The 20,431-nt window shown below is 34.4% G+C and overlaps 1 long non-coding RNA gene across 1 annotated transcript; it reads left to right on the top strand.

Annotated features, from left to right (window-relative positions):
• Nucleotides 1-6,450: 6,450 nt before the first annotated feature.
• Nucleotides 6,451-19,669, top strand: LOC143666110 (uncharacterized). Its single transcript, XR_013167400.1, has 3 exons — nt 6,451-6,481; nt 13,384-13,429; nt 19,254-19,669. It is a non-coding gene; the product is annotated as an uncharacterized LOC143666110 (long non-coding RNA).
• Nucleotides 19,670-20,431: the final 762 nt, after the last annotated feature.

Genomic DNA, 20,431 nt, shown 5'->3' with positions numbered 1-20,431 from the left:
TTTTTATTTCCAGGGAATATTTTCAAGAGAATCTCTATTTGGCATCTTATGAGTTATTTGAAAATTATGTGTGATTTTTTCAATTTTTATAAAGGACTAAGAATAGCACATAAATATAAATCCAACATTTCAATAGAGTCATAGTCTATAATATTGTCTTATTTAAAAAATCTTCTAAGAAGTTTTATAATTAGCTTTATCTATCATTAAATATGCTTTTCCTGAATTTCAGCAAACTGAAGATTGACTATAAAGTTACTCAGTATAGCTTAATAAATTGTTAGTGAACTACAAACTTTAGAAGTCAGTGTGTGTGATCACTCTTTTTATTTAATATCAACCATAATTAAACATTCCAATAATGAATATTGAAACATCTTTAAAAAGAACTGGCTTTTTAAAAATAGAATGCCACTCGAATAATACTGATGACCCAAAATTGTCAATCTGTTTTTAAGTGGAGGTTGATTGATTTTCACTGACAAAAATTGCTGTGCACTGATCTGAATGGATGATGAACACAGGCATTTATTTAAGAAAGATCAACTGGCTTTTTGCTTCTTGAGTGTCGATGGGTTTGAATTTTATAACTTGAAAGCTTCTTACTTACTGTTACTTTCCTCGCATCCACACCTCCATCATCTCTTAATAGGCACTGTGTGCACACACATACCTAGCCTAGGAAAGGAACTCTATGAGAAGCTACTCAAATAACAGTACCATTTTGCATTCTCACCAACAATGAATGAGAGTTCCTGTTGCTTCACATCCATGTCAGCTTTTGGTGGTGTTGGTGTTTTGGATTTCAGACATTCTACAGGTATGTAGTGGCACCTCAATGTTGTTCTAATTTACAATTCCCTAATCATACATCATAGTTAGCATCTTTTCATATGCTTATTTGCCATCTGTTGTCACATAGCCTTTACCCAGTCTCTCCCAATGCAACATTGATACAATCAGGATAAAGAACATTTCCATTAAAAAATGACCCTTCATGTTGTATTTTCAAAGCCACAGCTATTTTGCTGCCATCGTCATGTCATCCCTAATCCCTAGCACCACCAATCTTTCCTCATTTCCTTAATTTTGTCATTTCAAGATTGTTATGTGAATTGAATCATGCAGTATGTAATTTTTGGGATTGAATTGTTTATACAGCATAATTCTTTGGAGATTCAAATAGGTTATTGTGGATTTTGATAGTTCTTTTTCTTGGCTAAGTATTGTTCCATGTTATGGATGTACCATAGTTTGTTTATATAGTCACCCATTTAAGGACATTAGGTTTGTTTCCAGTTTCGGCTATATGAATAAAGCTGATATGCACATTTTTGTTCAGGTTTGTGTGAACATGATTCTTGTTTCTGGGATAAATGTCATGGTATGAAATTGCTGTGAAATATATGCACTTTAAGAGACTGCCAAACTTCTTTCCAGGGTTGTTGTACTATTTTGCATTCTTGCCAGCAATGTATGAAATGATTGTTTCCTGGCATTTTTTCTAGCATTTGATGTGGTTACTATCTTTTTATTTTAGTCATTCTGATAGATAAATGGTGGTAAAACCTAGTGATTTGAATTTGAATTTTTCCGAATGGCTAATGATGTTGAATGTCTTTTCTTTTGTTGGAAAAATGATGTAATTTCCTCTGTTCTATACTTTGTCTTTTCATCTTAACAGGATCATTCACAGAGCAAAAGTTTTTACTTTTGATGAAATAAAAATTTATAAATTTATAAATTTGGTACTGGAGAGTGGGGTGCTGCTGCTGGGTTTGCAAATACCAAACATGTTGGAACAGTTTTTTAAATGTATGAGGGAAAGATTCTGGAGGAATTGTGAGGAGCTTGATAGAGAGGGCCTAGAATGTTTTGAAGAGAATCTTGGTAGAAATGTGGACTTTAAAGATACCTCTGACCAGGCTCTAGGTAGAAATGAGATGTGTATGAACTGATTTTAATCTTGTATTAATCTTGTATTTGAAATGTTACTGGAATGGTTTAAGGTTCTCTGATATTGTTATGGAATGAATGTATTTTGTATACAGGAAAACATGTCTTCTTTAGGATCCAGAGGGTGGAATGTGCTGGTTTGAAGGGATGTTTGGACCCTAGAAAAGCCATGTTTTAATCAAAATCCCATTTCTAAAGGCAGAATAATCCATATTCAATACTGTATGTTTGAAACTGTAATCAGATCATCTCCCTGGAGATGTGATTTAGTCAAGAGTGGTTGTTAAGCTGAATTACGTGACGACATGTCTCCACCCATTTGGGTCAGTCTTGATTAGTTTCTGGAGTCCTAAAGAGGAAACATTTTGAAGAATAAGAGATTCAGAAAGAGTAGAGAAGAATGACATAGCCACGAGAAGCAGAGAGTCCACAAGACAGTGACCTTTGGAGATGAAAAAGGAAAATGCCTCCTGGGAAGTTTCATGAAACAGGAAGCCAGGAGAGAAAGCTAGTAAATGATGCCTTGGTCACCATATGCCCTTCCAGCTGAGAGAGAAACCATGGCTGGGTTCACCATGTGCCTTCTCGGATGCAAGAGAGACCCTGAACTTCATAGGCCTTCTTGAACCAAGGTATCTTTACCTGGATTCCTTTGATTGAACATTTCTATAGACTTGTAATGGGGCATTATCTTGGCCTTAGAACTGTAAACTAATAACTCATTAAATTCCCCTTTTTAAAAGCCATTCTGTTTCTGGTATATCACATTCCAGCAGCTAGCAAACTAGAACAGATTTATAAATAAAATTTAAAAATTTGTCCTTTTATGGATTATGCTTTTTGTATCAAGTTCAAGAACTTTTTTTCTAGACCTGAAACCAAAATATTTTCTCTTATTCTGTCTAGAACTTTTATTGTTCTACATTTTTACTTTAAGACTGAGATCCATTGTGTATCATTAAGGTATGAGGTTTAGGATAAGATTCATTTGTTAACTTATGGCTAGCCAATTATTTCATGAACAGTTGTTGAAAAGACTAACTTTTTTCCATTGAATTGCTTTTACACCTCTGTCAAAATTTAGTTGGACGTATTTTTGTGGGTCTGTATCTCAGTTTCCTTCTCTGTTTCATTGATCTATGTATATATTCATCCCCCAACATCACACAGTTCTGCGTATGGTAGCTAGATAACAAGTATTGAAATTGATTAGATTGTTTATTCCCATTTTACTCTTTTTCAAAATTCTTTTGAAGTTGGGAGAGAGGACATCCTTGCCTTGTTCCTGATCTTATGGGGAAAGAATGCAGCATTTCGTACCTAAGTGAATGTTAGCAGTAGACTTTTTGTAGATGCTTTTATCAAATTCAGGAACTTCCCCACTATTCCTATTTTTCACATACATCTTTTTATCATGAATGTCTGTTGAACTTTATCAAATGAGTTTACTGTATTAATTGATATAATCATGTGATTTTCCTCCTTTAGCATGTTAATATGATGGATTACATGAATTGAATTGCAAATATTAAGCCATTTTTGAACCACTGGAATAGAACATACTTAATCATGGTGTATAATTATTTTATAAATTGCACTCTAATATTTGCTAATCTTTTGTTAATGATTTTTAAATTTGATTCATGGGGGACATTGGTAGTTAGTCTTCTTTTTTTTGGTAGTTAGTCTTCTTATTGCGTAATGTCTTTTTTCTGAGTTGGTTATCAGACAGACAATATTAACCTCATGAATGAATGAAGAAGTGTTCTTTCTTCAGTCTTCTGGAAGAGAATATATAGAATGGGCATCAATTCTTTAAAGTTTGGTAGAATTCTCATTGAAACCAACTAGAATTAGAGATTTAATTTTTAGACATTTTTGTGTTATAAGTTTTACATTTTAAATAATTACAGGGCTGTGAAATAATGTATTTAGAATTGGATGAGTTGTGGTAGTCTAGAATTTTTTTGAGGAATTGATACATTTTGTCTGTTTTCAGATTTATGTGCATGTTAGAAATGGTTTTTTAACATTTCCTTACTTTTTTCTCTGTAGAACCTATAGTGCCATCTCCTTTTCCATTACTTACATTGTTAATTCATGTTTCCCTTTATTGTTCAGTCTTACTGGAGTGTGGTGGCTTGAAGCTATATGGGCCCCAGAAAAAAAATATGTTCTTAAATTTAATCCATTCCTGAACATGCAAACCCATTTTAAGTAGGCCTTTTTGATGTGGTTACTTCAGTTCAGGTGTGTCCCGCCTCAATCAGGGTGGATCTTAAACCTATTGTTGAAAATTTTTATGAGAGAATGAAATTCATACAGAGGGAGAAAAAAACACAAGAAGCAAGAAGCTTAAAAAAAATCTGGAAGAGAAGGTGAAGACCAGGAGGTGGTTGCCATGTGACAGAGCAACCAAGGATCACCAACAGCCAGCCCCAGAGTGCCACAGTCTTTGGGGAGAAAGCATCAGCGTTATGATGCCTTGAAATTGACAAGTTTCCACCCTCAAAACTGTAAGCAAATAAATTCCCAGTGTTTAAGATGAACTATTTCATGATATTTGCTTGAGTAGTTTAGGAAACTAAAACAGTAAAGGTTTGTCAGTTTTGTCTTTTCAATGAACTAGCTTATTATTTCATTCATTTTTCGCTATTGTTTTCTATGTTCAATTTCATTTATTTATGATATTATCAATTTCAGTTCTTCCTTCTATTTCTTTTGTACATATTTCGTTCTCCATTTTCTGAGTCTTTGAGGTGACATCCTAGATTATTGCTTTGAGAGTTTTCCAGTTTCAAAATATGTATTCAGTGCTGTAAATTTCTCTCTCAGCTCCACTTTAAATGTGCCAGAATTTCAATTTTCATATGTTGCATTTTCATTTACTTTCACTTCACAGTTTTGAGTTCTGCTGGACATTTTGTATTTTATTCATTTTGTTTAGGTTCCAAGTGTTTGGGCACTTTCCTGTTATGCTTTTACTATTGATTTCTCATTTGAATCTATCATAGTAAGAGGACACACTCTGTATAATCTAAATTATTTTAAACATGTGGTTTGTTTTATGAGTCAAGGTGACTTTTGGTATATTTTCTGTGGGCCCTTAAAGGAATGTGAAATCTCCTGTTAGGTGGAGTGTTCTATCAATGTTGATGGTATCCTATTGGTTGATGAGTTTTAGAGTTCTCTGCCTTTGATGATATTCTGTTTAGGTGTTCCATCAGTTTTGAATGGGATGTTGATATCTCCAGCTATAATTTTGGATTCATCTATTTCCATTTTCAGTTTTCAGGTTTTTTGCTTCACATATTTCTTAGTTTTGTTGTTTGGGGCATGCACATTTAGATGGCTGTGTTTCCTTGATGGATTAGCCTTTATCGTTATATATTGAGCCTCCCTATCTCTTGTAATTTTCTTTGCTCTGGTGTTTACTTCTTCTGATACTAATATGTTAAGCCCTCTGCCTTTTGATTAACATTTGCATGATTTGTAAGTTCTTTTACTTCAACCTGCTTATTTTGTTATATTTCAATTTTTTTTTATCATTTGTTTGTACTTTGGCTTTTCTTACACCATATAATCGGGTCATATTTTTCAATCTAGTCTACATGCTCTGTCTTTTAATTGGTAAATTTAGACCATTTACACAATAAAATTATTGATATGTTTGTGCTTTTCTGTCATTTTAGTATTTGTTTTCTGCTGATTCTCATCCTTCTGTTTTTCATTATTGCTTTTTCTGTTATTAAAGTTTTTCTTAGTATTATATCCTGATTTATTTACAGTGGTTTTGGTTATATCTCTTTTTATAGTTTTTGTATCATATTAACAATTCAAGAGAAGTACAGAAAATTTAATTTCCCTTATTTCTTTTTCCTTTCTCCAATTGTAACATAATTATCCTCTATATTTCCACTGAAAACATTAAGAACCACATCAGACAGTATAACAGTTTTCATTTCAATGGTCAAACTTAATTTAGAAAACTCAAGAGGAGAGTGAAAGCTTTTTATATGTTTCTATACATTTTGTTTAGCATTTTCTTTCTTCCTTCCTGAAGTCCATCATTTCTTTTCTCTTTTGAGAACTTCCTTTAGCTTTTCTTTTTGGGTAGGTCAGCTGGTGACAAATACTCTTAGTTATCTCTCAGCTGAGTGCCTTAATTTCCCCTTGACGTTTGATGAATATTTTCACTGGGTATAGGATTTTGTGTTGGGTAGTTTTCTAACAGAATTTGAAAAATATTGTTTCATTTCTTTCTGGGCATTGTGCTTTTTATGAGAAATCCACTGTAATTGTAATTGTTAGTTTTCTTTATAAGCAACTTGTCAATTTTTCTGGCTGCTTTCAAAATTTCTCTTTGTCTTCATTTTCATGAGTTTAGTTATCATGTGTCTTGGTGTGAATTTAATTGGGTTTTTACTATTTGAGGTGCTCTCAGATTCTGGAATCTGCAAGTGTAGTCAGTGTTCCACAGAATTCCCACATCCTATTCTCCTTCAGGAATTCCAGAGACATCAAGGTTAATATTTCTTATAGTCCCACAGATCCCTGAGGCTCTGTTCATTTCTTTATTTATATAGTGTGTTTTATATCTGTTAATCAGATTGTGCTATTTCTATTACTTTATATTCCAGTCAACTATTTCCTTTCTCTGCCTCCTACATTATGTTGTTAAGCTCATCCAATGAGCTTTATTTAAGATATTCTATTTTTCGATTACAGGGTATCCATTTAATTCTTTTTACGTTTTCAACTTATTGATTGAGATGTTATATTTCTTTGCTGAGGTTTCTGTTTTGCTTTTTCTTCCATTTGTTTTAAGCTTGTTTATAAATGAGTTATGATGACTGATTTAAAATCTTTGCCAAATAATTTTGATGCTTTTGTCCTCTTGATAATATAATCAATTGATTGTCTTTATTATTCAATTTTATTCAAACAGAACTTCTTTGTTCTTAGTGAGTAATTTTCAGTTGAAATCTGAATATTTTCATATCATTTTATGATGTTCTGGTTATTTAAAGCATATTTCACCTAGTTTTCTCTGACACTACTCAGACAGGAAGTTTGGGTGCTGTTTTATTACCTTAGGTGGAGGTGAAAGGCCAGGCTCTCCATTCTGTCTCCTGACACTGAAAATACAGACTCTCCATTACTCCTGGGTAGGAGTGGGAGTTTTACAGTTTCCACATGCTATACTGATGGTGATATCATTACATCTGGGCTATGATGACGATTCAAGCTTCCTACATAGTTCCTTAATGCTCTGGAGGAGGTGTTGGGTGCCTCATTGTTTGGTGAGAAGAGAAGTCTATGCTGTACGTGCATTATTTGTTGGTATGGGTATGAACAGAGTTATGGATTTGTCTGTGATGTATGGCTGGAATACAGATGCCATTGCCTAGAAGTTTCTGTCATTCTATGTTGTCATTTTTTATGGCTTTTGGTTAGAGAGAGAATTATTTGTTTGAGATGTACTTTGTCTATACCTTTTGGAGTTTCCAGGGTGCTGGCTTCTCCAGCTCCAAGTCATTGATGTTTGAGGCAAAATGGAAACCCAGCAAACTCATCATGTTGCTTCACATGCCCTGAAGTACCTAATAGGTTTGTCTTCTCTCCACTTTTTAAAAAAATTGTATATGTTTGTTTTATATTATGTCCAAGTTTTTAGTTGCACTTCAGGAAGAGCTATGGAAAACTCCATCTACTTCAAAGTAGACATCCATCCTCACTTTTTCATTTCAAAATAGCTGGGATGAAGGATCAAATCAAGATATAAGAATGCATTATTCTTAAAATCAACAGTAGTTCTGATAGACTCTTCTTTCTCATTCCCTCCCCACTCTCCTCTGCCTGTGTCCTTAATAGCTATTGATATAGGAATTTTCATTCTTTATAGTTTTATTAATAAATTATCATATAATATCCTTATCCAGAACTATGTTTATATTCATACTCAGAGCTTATCATCAGTATTTAGAGTAAATTATTCTCCTCTTTATGGGCATAAAGACAAAAGATCTGTCTAACTCTGACTTATTTTACATGTGTATTATTTAATGCAACTTTCCTTTGTATATAATTCCTGTGGAAGTTTAGAATATTAAATATACCAAATAGTATACTTAAATTTGAATTTCTCAGTTATTATTTATATGTTTCACAACTATTTCTTAAGGTCCATTTTAGACAAACTCCTACAAATTATGATGTCAGCTGTTCACAAAGTCTTACTAGCATGGGATACACATATTATTATATTTATATACATGTTTCATATGCTTTGTATACCACACCACTTAACAATATTTTCTTACATAAATACACACATGTACACAGATACCAGTGGAAATGAATATTTTGGCACTGTTGACTTCATCTCTTTTGGAATATTGTTCATTCTCTGTTGGATGTCTCCTGCCTACCGTAGTCCAGTTTCAGGGGCATAGGTTGTTCCAAAGTATCTTCAAATTTTCAGAGACAGAAGTGTGACTTGAGACTGTGAGAACTTTTCAACTGCTAACCCACCATCTCACTTTATTTTGAGACTCTCTAAGAGTATAGGGAAGTAAAAAAAGTATGTTGATGATAAATTTTCCTTAGTAGGATATGATATTCATTTAATTTTGTAGGAAGCCTTTTGATCTTACTCAAACATGAAAAATTTCAACTGTATTTTAGAATGTCTCTAATTCATAAGGCAACTATGTACATTATATACTCCTTAAAGACAGGGATTGCCTTTCATTTATTCACCATTTTATCATCAGCTGAGAATGATGCTTATTCTTTCAATAAATAATTACTGGAGAGCTTTTATGAATTAAACTCTATTTTAAAGCTAGGAATATAATGATGACAAAAGATATGATGTGTCCTACTTTTGTTAAATAAAGGAGGAACAGGCAGGGCAAGAAGCAAGTTAAAATAGATGTACATTAATTCCTCATATGATAAGTAATTTGCAGGAAAATTAAAAGCAAATGACAAAGAGGAATAGGATAGAGAGTGATTTACAAATTTCGGGTGGCTGTTATTGAGGGGGGAATTGAATAAGCGATTGCTTAGTCGTCAAAGAAGTTTGAAAGAATGCCAATGGCTTGCTAATTCAGAGGCCCAAATAAACATACATATTGATCATAACATTGAGGATAGATCTGATGGAGTGTGATGCAAAGGAAAAGTGATGCACAATGAGGATAGAGAGTAGAAGATTTTCTAGAGAGAAGAAACTAGGAATGAGCCCATGAGTGTCCCATGTTTTCAATAAATTTATTAAACACACATTAGGTGCTCAACAAACTTATAACCACCAAATATAGGTGAGAAGTACCTGTTCTAGTTTGCAAGCTGCTGGAATGTGATATACCAGAAATGGGTTGGCTTTTAAAAAGGGGGATTTAGTAAGTTGCAAGTTTACAATTCTAAGGCTCTGAAAATGTCCAAATTAAAGAAAGGTTATAGAAATGTTCAATCTAAGACATCCAGGGAAAGACACCTTGGTTCAAGAAGGCCAATGATGTTCAGGGTTTCTCTCTCAACTGGAAAGGCATGGCAAACTTGGAGACATCTGCTAGCTTTCTCTCCAGGCTTCTTTTTACATGAAGGTCCCCAGAGGTGTTTTCCTTCTTCAACTCCAAAGGACTCTGGCTGAGTGGGCTCTCAAGTTTTTGCCAAAATGGTTCCCACTTAAGAAGCTTCAGTAAATGACCCTGCCTTGAATGGGTAGACACACAGCTCCAAGGAAACCATCTAATCAAAAGTAACCACGCACAATAGGGTGGGTTGCTCACTATGGAAACAATCAGAAAGCTCCCACACAGCAATATTGAATGAGGATTGAAAGATATAAATTTTCTGGGGTCCACAACAGATTTAAAGTGACACATTCCACCCTTTGGACGCCAAAAAGACATGTTCTTTCCAAATATAAAATATATTCATTCCATCACAATATTAGAAAGTCTAAAACCATTTTAGTAAATTACAGTACAAAGTCAGAAACAGTACGAAATCTCATCAAGACTAGGCATGGTCTACCTTAAGTTAAAATTCTCCTCTGGCTCTGGACCTGTACAACTCAGAATGAGTTATTTGCTGCCAACATATGAAGGAGGAACAGTTGTAGGATAAATATCCCCATTTCCATTGGGAGAAATTAGAAGGACCAGACGAATCACCAGACCCAGGCATTTTCGAAAATCTGCAGGGTAAACTCCATTAGATTTCAAAGTCTGAGAGCATTTACCTTCAGGGTTTTAGAAAGTGGCAGTCCCGCCCTTTCCAAGGGCCTACACAGTGGCTTGCCTCTCTCCAAATGTAACCTTGGGAGAAATTAGGGAGAACACCTTTTGTCAGCCCCACCCTCTCTAAGTATAGGAGCTGCACCCAGGCTCTCTGCCATCTCCAGGGCACATGCTCAACCCCTCCATGTGGTGGTAGCCAGGATCTCCTCAATCCCTAAGAAATGTGCTCGACCCTCTCCAATGCCTGAGATGGCACAACTCTTCTACTACAAAGAGATGGAAGGGCCACCCTCTACCTTTGGGGCAAACTCATTCTCTCCGAGTACTGGATGGTTGACCCTTCTGGCCAGAGGTTTCTTCATTTGAGATGTCAGCCTCCATGGTTCTGCCTTTGAACTTCTTTTACCTTCATTTTGTCCCCTTTCTGAGTCTTTTAGTCCAGGCTGGCAGAGGTTCTGTTTATACAGGTCCCACAGCACTCTTGTTGGCTTTCTATGTAGTAAGCGAGATCACACCCATGAGGCAGAAGGAGTTCCCACAAATCCTTCTTGGATAACTCCATCTCAAATCCTGGCTTTTTCTGAAATGGTTGACTGGTTCCACATTTGGTTAAATCCTCACTTGGGGCACTATTCTCTGGGGTCTCCCTTCATGGAAGCCCAGAATTTTCCAGGCCATCAATTTCTGGTTTCTTTATACCCAGGAGTTCAGTTATCAGCTTATTTCTTTTCTGTCACATTTTGCTATAACCTGCAAGGAGAAATCAGGCTGCACTTTCCATTTAATTTGGAAATCTCTTCCGCTAAATATCCAAGTTCATGGCTTTTAAAAGATGTGCTCCAGCCAAAGCCACTAGTCAATTTTGCCAGATTGTCTGACATTTTAAAACAAGGATTGCCTTCCTTCCAGTTTGCAATAACACATACCTCATTTCTGCCTAAGACCTCTTCATAGATATCTTTACAATCCACATTTCTAACAACAGTCTCTCCCAAGCATTTTAGGCCTTCTCTATCAAATTTTTTACAACACTTCCAGAATCTTCCCCTTATCCATTTAAAAAGCTGTTCTAACATGTTTTGTATTTGCAAACTATAACAGCACACCACTTCTCCATTACCAACATCCATTCTAGTTTGCTAGTGGTCAGAATGTGATATACCAGAAATGGAATAGCTTTTAAAAAGGGGAATTTAATAAGCTGCAAGTTTACAGTTCTAAGGCTCTGAAAATGTCCAAATTAAAGCAAGGTTATAGAAATGTCCAATCTAAGACATCCAGGGAATAATACCTTTGTTCAAGAAGGGTGATGGTGTTCAAGGTTTCTCTATCAACTGGAAAGGCACGTGGTGAACATGGAGACATCTGCTAGTTTTCTCTCCAGGCTTCTTGTTTCATGAAGTTCCCTGAGGGTGTTTTCCTTCTTCAACTCCAAAAGACTCTGGATGCATGGGCTCTCAAGGTTTTTCCAAAATGGCTCCCACTTAAAGGGCTCCAGTAAGCAACCCCGCCTTGAATGAGTGGAGACACATCTCCAGGGATACCATCTGAAAGCTCCCACCCAGCAGTATTGAATGAGGAATGAAAGACATGGCCTCTTGGGGGTCCACAACAAATTCAAACCAACACAGTATCCAAAGAAGCTTGATTTACTTACAAATTACTCTGCATTTATATGTAATAATAAACTAAAATGCAAAAGCAATCAGCCAGCCCAAAACTACACTGGTAAAGATAGTATCAAATTTAAATAGTTCATCTTATTTTTTCACCAATGTTTAAATTCCTCCAATTATACCAGGATAACTTGTTTCAAAATGAACAATGGGGTAAGCCAGTTTTTTGATATCATATATTTGGAAGAAACTAAATTAATGTCTATTTGTCTGATACTAACTTTATTCAGTCAATCATTCACATATTAATGAATTTATTAAATGATTATGCATTAAATGCCTCATATGCCAGACTCCAGAATACAGAATTATGTATGTTTTTGCTCAATTTTGTCAAACTGTCTATGTCTGTAGAGGGAAATAAATTGTTCTCAAATATTTTTCAAGCTTTCATTGCCTTAAGATCATTTCTAAGATTAGATAAAAATTAATCAGTTCTGCACTAGACTTTGATATCCCCCGACACTGCATTGATGTTGGTACTTTTAATTTGCGTTTTTGAGTCCTTCTTTTATCATTTTTATAAATCTTTGCATAAGTATATGTGATTCCTTGACTCTATATATGATGAGGCTGACATCTGTGAGAAAGAGTTGACAAAACCTGGTAAAATGACCTTTACTATGTCACCCTTCCCTTAGGTTAACTGGTGGTGAAGAGGGGTAATTAGCATTACAATCACATTTTCCTGTTATTCCCTGATATGCCTCTCCTCAGAAGAGGAGCTGGGAGGAGACAGATTTCAAGGAAAAAAGAGGGGGCAGTAGGGTCACAATTGTTGGGAATTGTCCTGGGGTTCTAATGTCTTAAACAGAGAAAGGGGAAGAGTCATTCATTGTTGAACTCTACCTTTTTGTCAAAAATAAAAAGCAATGATAAGAAGCTTTGTAAAATATTAATATGTTACCAAAATTAAATTGCACTTTTGTAGTTCTTAATCTCAGTTGTAACATGAAGAGTAATTTCTCTCCCTCCCAGGCCTCAGAACCCTGCTACTTCACCCCTTTGATACACTCCAGCTGCAGTTTCAGTGCCTGCAGCTCAGCACAGGGTGATTGGAAGCTTTATGAACCTCCTATGATCTTGTGATCTTTCCTTAGTAAACTTTGACATTTGTGCCTCTGAATTAGCAAACCACTGGCATTCTTTCAAATTTCTTCAATGACTGGTCATTCTCGCAATTGTAAATTGTCTGGGTGCAGATTTAGGTTGTTAATAACTGTCCTTTAATTTTCAATTACCCTTGATATATTTTAAAAAATTGGTTTCTTGTATAACAACCAAATTTGATAAAGCTGTGGTAAAAGTGAAAACAAATTTGCAGTATGTTTCAACAGACGTGGGTGTCCTAGGTATGTATTGCTGTTTAAAGTGAAAAGCTAATTCCTTATGAGTAGGTTAGAGTCACCAACTGATGGAAGTTGATGGTTACAGCTGTGCCTGTTAACCTTCTCAATTTCTTAAAATGGACCTGTCACCCATCAAACTTCTTGTTCTAGGCTATTTGAAGGATCCATTTAGACAAAAAGGACAAGAACGGTTCTGGTATGTACTTTCCTGGACTAAACAATGAATGATAAATGTGATTTTTCCTTTGTTTCTTATTTGCATCTGCAGTTTAATTTTCTTGAAAATAGTTTCCGAAGTTTGTGTCACTCTATGCTGCTAAGACATGACACTGTATGGGATGTTATTTAAAGAAATAAATGCCAGGGCTGTACACTATGAATGCAATTTATAAGTAATTAGTTGTAGGTTTAGAAGCTAAACTACATGTCTACATAGTTTCATTTCCAGGAATTCTCCTCAACCTGAGGCATTCTTTTTTCTTATATAATGTGTGAGTTTTAAATATCTCACACCATCAAAGAAGGAAAGGGAGAAAAACCTCTCTTTGGATAAAAGGGATCTAAATGAGATGAACCCTCAAGAAAGATATTGTCTTTCACTATTTGGGGATGATCTAGAATGTAGGAAAATATCGTTACTATATGCTGTCATTCTTTTCAATGTGATCTTGAAATGCCTCTTCAAACTTGCTCCTTAAGGCATTAAAACTATACTGTTCAATTTGCTTTTTACTATGAAATGCTTCACGGAAGTTAAAGCATCATAAAGAGATTCAGAGGTGACGCATAATTGAGAAAAGCAGAAATGCATCCCATCTCACTGCTCTGCAGTGAATATGGAGATGGAATGGAGGAGGGGATTGGCAAGGAGTATCAAGATTAAGAAGTGTTACCATTTTCCAATACAGTGAATTATCACTCTACATATAATGATAATTGAACCTCTCTAAGCAAGGAAAACCAAGCACATTTGCACTTTCTCTCTCTCACCCTTATTTGTGTTTACAAATTCTATAGATACCAGCAGAGCCTTGTCATTTAAGTCAAAATATACCTATATGTCTGGCATGAAAAAAGGAGGGAGCTTTAATGATTGCCAGTTGTAACACACTTTTTTTTTTTCTTTTTTGCAAGTAGAAAAATCACTAGTTTCAGAGAGAGGTCACATGGTTTTTCCTTAATTGAGGTAAGACTACTACAAAGTTTTCAAAAACTAATCACGGGGAAGATAAGTAAGAAATATTTTTAATTCTTTTGGGAAGAAAATTTCATCTATTCTTGATTAAAGCACCTCTGAAGAAAAATACAGTTCAAGAGTTTTCAAAAATGTTTATTATCCCAATATTGTCTATGCATATTATTCAACTTACTATTTCAGTAAAGAGTATTGGTGATAACTCATGTGCATTAAAACTTAGGACAACAACATAGCGGGGCTTTAAACTGCATCTTTTATGCTTGCTATGGCAATTTCTAGCCAGTGCGAGAACACGGAAACAAGCATGAAACAATTTTTCAACATTCAGAAGGAAAATCTCCTCTGTTAGAGGAAGATAATAGAGAAAGATTAAGGCTGATTTTAACAAAAACCACTGAGGCAACTTGGTTCAAAGAGTGGAGGTTACTTCACAATCCAATTTCATAATGGGCTTGAGTCACCAAATATTTGGCAGCACTTGAGAGTTTATTTGCATTTCCAAGGAATTACCTCTATAAATAGGTTTCTCAACTCAAGTCTGAATTTTAGACAGTTAATACAAAGGGAATATCATATAGAAATGAGTAGTGCCTATCTTTAAATATTACAATGATAAGATTTGAGTTTAATTCCAGTCTTTAAGAAAATGTAAAAATATGGTCGTAGTTTATCCTTTGCCTCCAATAAATATTACTCCGCAATCACTGCTTCATAGTTTAATTTTCTTCACAATGAATGGCATTTGCATCTTATCAAATTAAATCATTATATGAATCATATAAATAAAAACTGAATGCTCATAAACAAATGACTACATGAAGTGGAGGTTATTTTTTAGAGAAATGAACCTAGAGTTGTGGATCAACCATTTAGGCTTATAAAGGCAATTTAAATTGCAAATGTAAACTATCAGAAGGAGACACCTGTAAGTTTGTAAGTTTTCAATCAGACATCCTCTGATTTTTAACCAAATCAATAAATTGTAGCAGGATGATGAATTTGCACCACCCAATCAAACAAATAAGGTCTATCATATTATTATTATTATAAAAGCAATAAAAAGGCTTGCACCGCATTCTTCCCTTAATTTGTCTTTCACTCCGCACCATAAAGATAACAATATGTTCTTCTGAAGAGCATGTTGTTTTACTCTGGATGTTTTTCATCACTGGAGTCTACAGAGTATTGTCTGTTAGTTTGCTGATGGAATCCATCGATGAGAATTTGTTTAATGTTGTGGGACGATAATGAGAATGGATATGAAGGAGAAGAATGTGTAGCATAAATTAATGGTGCTTTCATGGCACTTCTCATTGGATTCATGGTCAGTCTTTTCTGATGTGTAACTAACATGGATATGTCAAATCTGGTGAAGGAAAATGTGTTTAGAGTCATTTTACACATTTTAGAAGGATGGAATCAAACTCTTTGGTTAACTGTTATTATATCATTCCGCAAGAATTATTTTTAAGACAGGTGACATTGTCTTTATATCCTTAGACTGAGTGAGCTAAGCAAACTCAGCTGAGCAAAGTTTTTACTCATATTTGTCCTTAACAAGCTACGCAACTTGCATAAATTCAATGAGATGAATTTATGTCTTCAACGATTGTCCTGGGAGAAGGAACCTTCAAATTTTCTTCCATTTTTAAGGCTCTGTGATTCTAACTATTGCAGCTGACGGTGATCCAGGTGGGCAAAGTTCATACCACGCAGGTCCTGATTGCAAGTGTTGATCGTCCTGCCTGGTGTCATGGAGAGGTGACCTCATTAAAAAATAGAGCTGATCGGATTCCAATGCAGTGCTCTAAATTGGAAAGCTTAGAAAAACTGCCTGTGGTAGAGTTTGGAGTGAATCTTAATGGCCCACACAATTTAAAATATTTTCCCACAGCCCTATACCCTGAACTAGAACAGTTATCAATAACAATGAAAATGATAAAGCTGTTATGTCCGGAAGCACAAAATTGGTATGATAGCCTTGACCAATGTAGGACAACTTGAGTACTTTGGTCTCTGATGTAGGAAAGATAATGCAACTCGGTTTTGGGAAATATAAGAAAAGCTGGGAATAAGCAATCTAAAAATGTTTGGCTGTTCTTAAGATTGTCCAGCTTAAGATAAAATATCTTTTTGTATAGAGCTTCTTAGCCTGGTGATCAAATGGAGCAGAAATTAATGTGAACACAAACTTTACTCAATTTGGAAAAATAAGTATTAGAAACAAACAAGCTATTCTTCAGTGATTGTGTTTTACCATAGCCCTTTCTTAGGCTACAAATATTCTCCAGTTCATGGCTTGGAGAAAATTGCCTGTAAATTTAAGTTAAGTAGAGGCATTTAGCAAAGAAATGAGATCATCATTCTGAATTTTTACGTACTATGTCAATAATGTTCAAAATCTACTGTGAATTGTGCTGTTATTTGGGAAAGAATGGTGAAATTTTGCATATTTTAAATTCATCAAAAGAAAGAAAAAGTATTTCTATTTCAGCCAATTACTGCAGTATAATTAAATCAGTCAGATTGAATTAAAACAGCTAAATTAACATGAAGCCCTTTCTGCCATCCACTATAAATCTGCAATTTTTAATTAATGCTTAAAATGCAGCTTGCTTGCTGTTGATATTTAATTTATAGCTATAAACAAAATATGTAGGTTTATCATAATTTGAATATTTTCCCCTTGAAAGCTTCTTTGGCCTTAAAATGATAGGAAATGAATATAAATGCAATTTATCTCTTTTGTAATTAAAATAAATGTTTCCCTTTCTTGTTGTTTTACTTTTCAGTAAATTAAAGCTTAATAGACCATAAACCCAAATAACGGGGTTATTAACATTCTTTTAAATATCGCTCACACAATATGAAGTCTGAGCTAAATGGTTGCCAATTTCTCAAGCATGCCATTAGAAATGTGATGATATTTCCATATCATAGTTCATAATCAATTATAAACAAAGTGATGGACCCTGAGGGAAATGTAAATTCGTAGGATACATACAGTATACAGTCTGAGCCTTGTGTCCTTGGCAAGGGTCTACCACTTAGACACAGGATAAGAACTCCATTGTAAGCAAAATATATAATTTAGTATTAAAATCTATAATGGCTTATATATATATTATATATTTATTATATACATAAATATTAAAAGAAAATGTGACCTATCTTACAAATCTCATCAATTTTGCATGAAATGATAAACTTCTTATGTTGTAGGTATAAAGAACGGTTTTTAAAGAAAATAAAATCAAATTTTAAAAATTAGATATAGAAATATCAATTGCACAAAAGCAAACCGAAAAATTAGCTTATCAATATGCTATTGATTTTTTATGCTATTGGAATCTTTGACATACAAAATGAAAATTTATAGAGATCTTGTGAAATCTTCATAATTTTGACCTAATGGAAAACTTTTAGAAACTCCAAACTCTCTTTCTATATTAATGGCTCATATAGAAATTCTCCATGCCTTCAGATGCTTTTACCAATTGTGGCATATCTATATTTTTAAGAATGTGAATATTTAGAGATCCAAAGATATTGCCAGTTTTGAATACACACTCCTATCTACAATTTTTTAAAAACTTAAATCCTGATGACATCTTGCCATGATTATTTCTAAGCCAGGAGCGAATACAGTGATAGTGGACCTTTTTCAGTTTATTTTGACCATTTTTGTAGATAATTTAAATATTAAATGCCTTCTGAAAATATATGGGCTAAACAATTTACTGATGCCACTCAGCAAATTCCAAATGAATGTAAATATTATACAGCTAAAGCCACTGACCTTGAAATTAGGAACATTTTTCTGCATCTCAAAATGCATTTCTGTCATTCTACAAATTTTGAAGTTATAAATGTGTAATGAATCACCCAAGGCATCTATTACTTACAATCTGGGATTTTATATTTTTCTATAATAATCATTCTAAAAATCTGTATAAACTGTGCATTTTCAACTATAAATACATAAGAATAGAAAAAAAAGGCTCCAGAGTAGCAGAGTCTAATTCCAGGAATTGAACATGCTCATAATGGCTTTCAACTTCCTATTTTTAATATTTTCTACTTAATAAACATATATTACTTTAATAAGTTGAAAAAGTGGGAATTTTTTTGAAAAGCTCAGTGTCTGTACATCTGTGTATATACAACATTGCCTTACTATTACAGAAAATATACAGAGTCAAATTCAAGAAGGAAATACACTATAATGTAAAAGTTGGTTATTTCTGGGCACTGGAATTTTAGGTGATGATGTCCCTCCTACTTTTTTGAACTTTCGAACTTTTCTATACTTAATGTATTTGGGGGGTTTTCCTTGGTTTAATACATTAAAATGACAAAATCCAAGTTATCTCATGCATCACTTTCAGGGACACCAAGCAAGTGGAAGTATTTTTGCCGTTGCTGTAGACTTTTCTGAAAAGCAAATTTTGCGTATGGGTGCTTCTGTATTTTCATTACAATTTTTCTAAAGATGACTGCATTGCAGAAAAACAGTAAAAATATCCTTCGAGAGTTTCAATAAAGAATATAATAGATATCACACGCTTCCATTTGCTTGCTGACTTCTTAGATCACTTGATTACAGAAATGTTTTCATTGCTTCTTTGCTAACTGTTGTTGGCATTTTCAGGCTATCCAGTTTAAACTTCTATAAGGAGTGTTAAGAGCTATTTCACGCAACTTATTTTTTTTTCTTCATAGGATTTTATCAATAATACAATATTTTATATGAGCCTTCAGTTCACTTGTAATACCAGATTGTTGCTTTCTCCAACTTAATCTGCAAATGATCTAATTCTAGACCAATCAAGAGGGATCCAAGGTCTGCCCCTCTTCTAATAAAGCCACCTACCCCGGGAGAAGAGTCCCTGAACGAGAGAAAGAGTCCATACCTTTCAAAGATCATGCCTATCAAAGGCCAAGCTGTAAGGATTGCAAATACTCCAAACAGGAAAAATCCTGCAGCTTTCATTTTATGATTTTGGAGGAAGAATCGGGATGTTTCTTTGTAAACAAATTACAAAAGCCAAGTCAGACACAAATAAAGCTCTGCCTGTCCCTTCGGGATGCCCTGGCTGCAGTGGTGAAGGCAATGGCCATGGCAGAGGTGGAGACAGCAGCTCTGGATGCTGAGCAGGAGGCTGCCTCCAAGCCACCCTCATAGCCGCTTCCTATTGCTGTTTAGTGTATTGATGGCAAAACACGTTTTCTTTTAAAGTATTGGGCTGTTTCCAACATGGTTGCATTAAAAGAATTCTTATTTAAATAACAATGTTGTCTAGATTTGTTTTCATTTGTTCTTTAACCTCTGATATAGGAATATGCATACATAAGGAAAAGTACTTTTCTCAGAATCATAAAAACACATTGTCACTGTGAAGAATTTATTTTAAATACAGGCAGAAATTGAATATAGTGATATATTGGAAGGATATAGCATGAAAATTTTAGTTTTTTATTTCCTTTACTGATGATGTCAAGATTGGCCAAAAATGCTGGGAACCAGAAAATGTTGGTGACCCAGGGATTGAACTAATTTAATAGTCCCCTCAACCACGTTGTAAATAAAAGCACTTTAAAAAATTGTAATTGGAAACTTATTCATAGTATAATGATATACTTTATAAATATAATTCACTAAGTGTAAGTCACTCTTCCTGTGAGGAATAAGTATTTCGCAATTCCTAAGTCATCACTGTGAATGTCAGTGTGATTGTGATTGTAGTGTATCATAGCTGCAGACGCAGTAGAAAATAGAACTGCACACAGCCTATCAACTTTATCTATTGCAACACTTTTCTGCATTAAACTCAGTCTTCACCATTCTACAAATGTCTTGATTATTTCTCCATCAAATAATTCCCTGAGAGTGAAGTGAGCCCTTTGACCTTCTTTCACCCATTAAAATTCTACATTCTTTTTTCCAGAACTTCAAATTTCTCCTCAGAAAAAGTCTTCCAGAACCATTCCAGTCCCTTC

Source organism: Tamandua tetradactyla, chromosome 22 (assembly GCF_023851605.1).
Source record: "Tamandua tetradactyla isolate mTamTet1 chromosome 22, mTamTet1.pri, whole genome shotgun sequence".
Classification (NCBI taxonomy): domain Eukaryota; kingdom Metazoa; phylum Chordata; class Mammalia; order Pilosa; family Myrmecophagidae; genus Tamandua; species Tamandua tetradactyla.
Note: the sequence above shows the minus strand (reverse complement) of the source record. Positions and strands in the feature narration are given on the sequence as shown.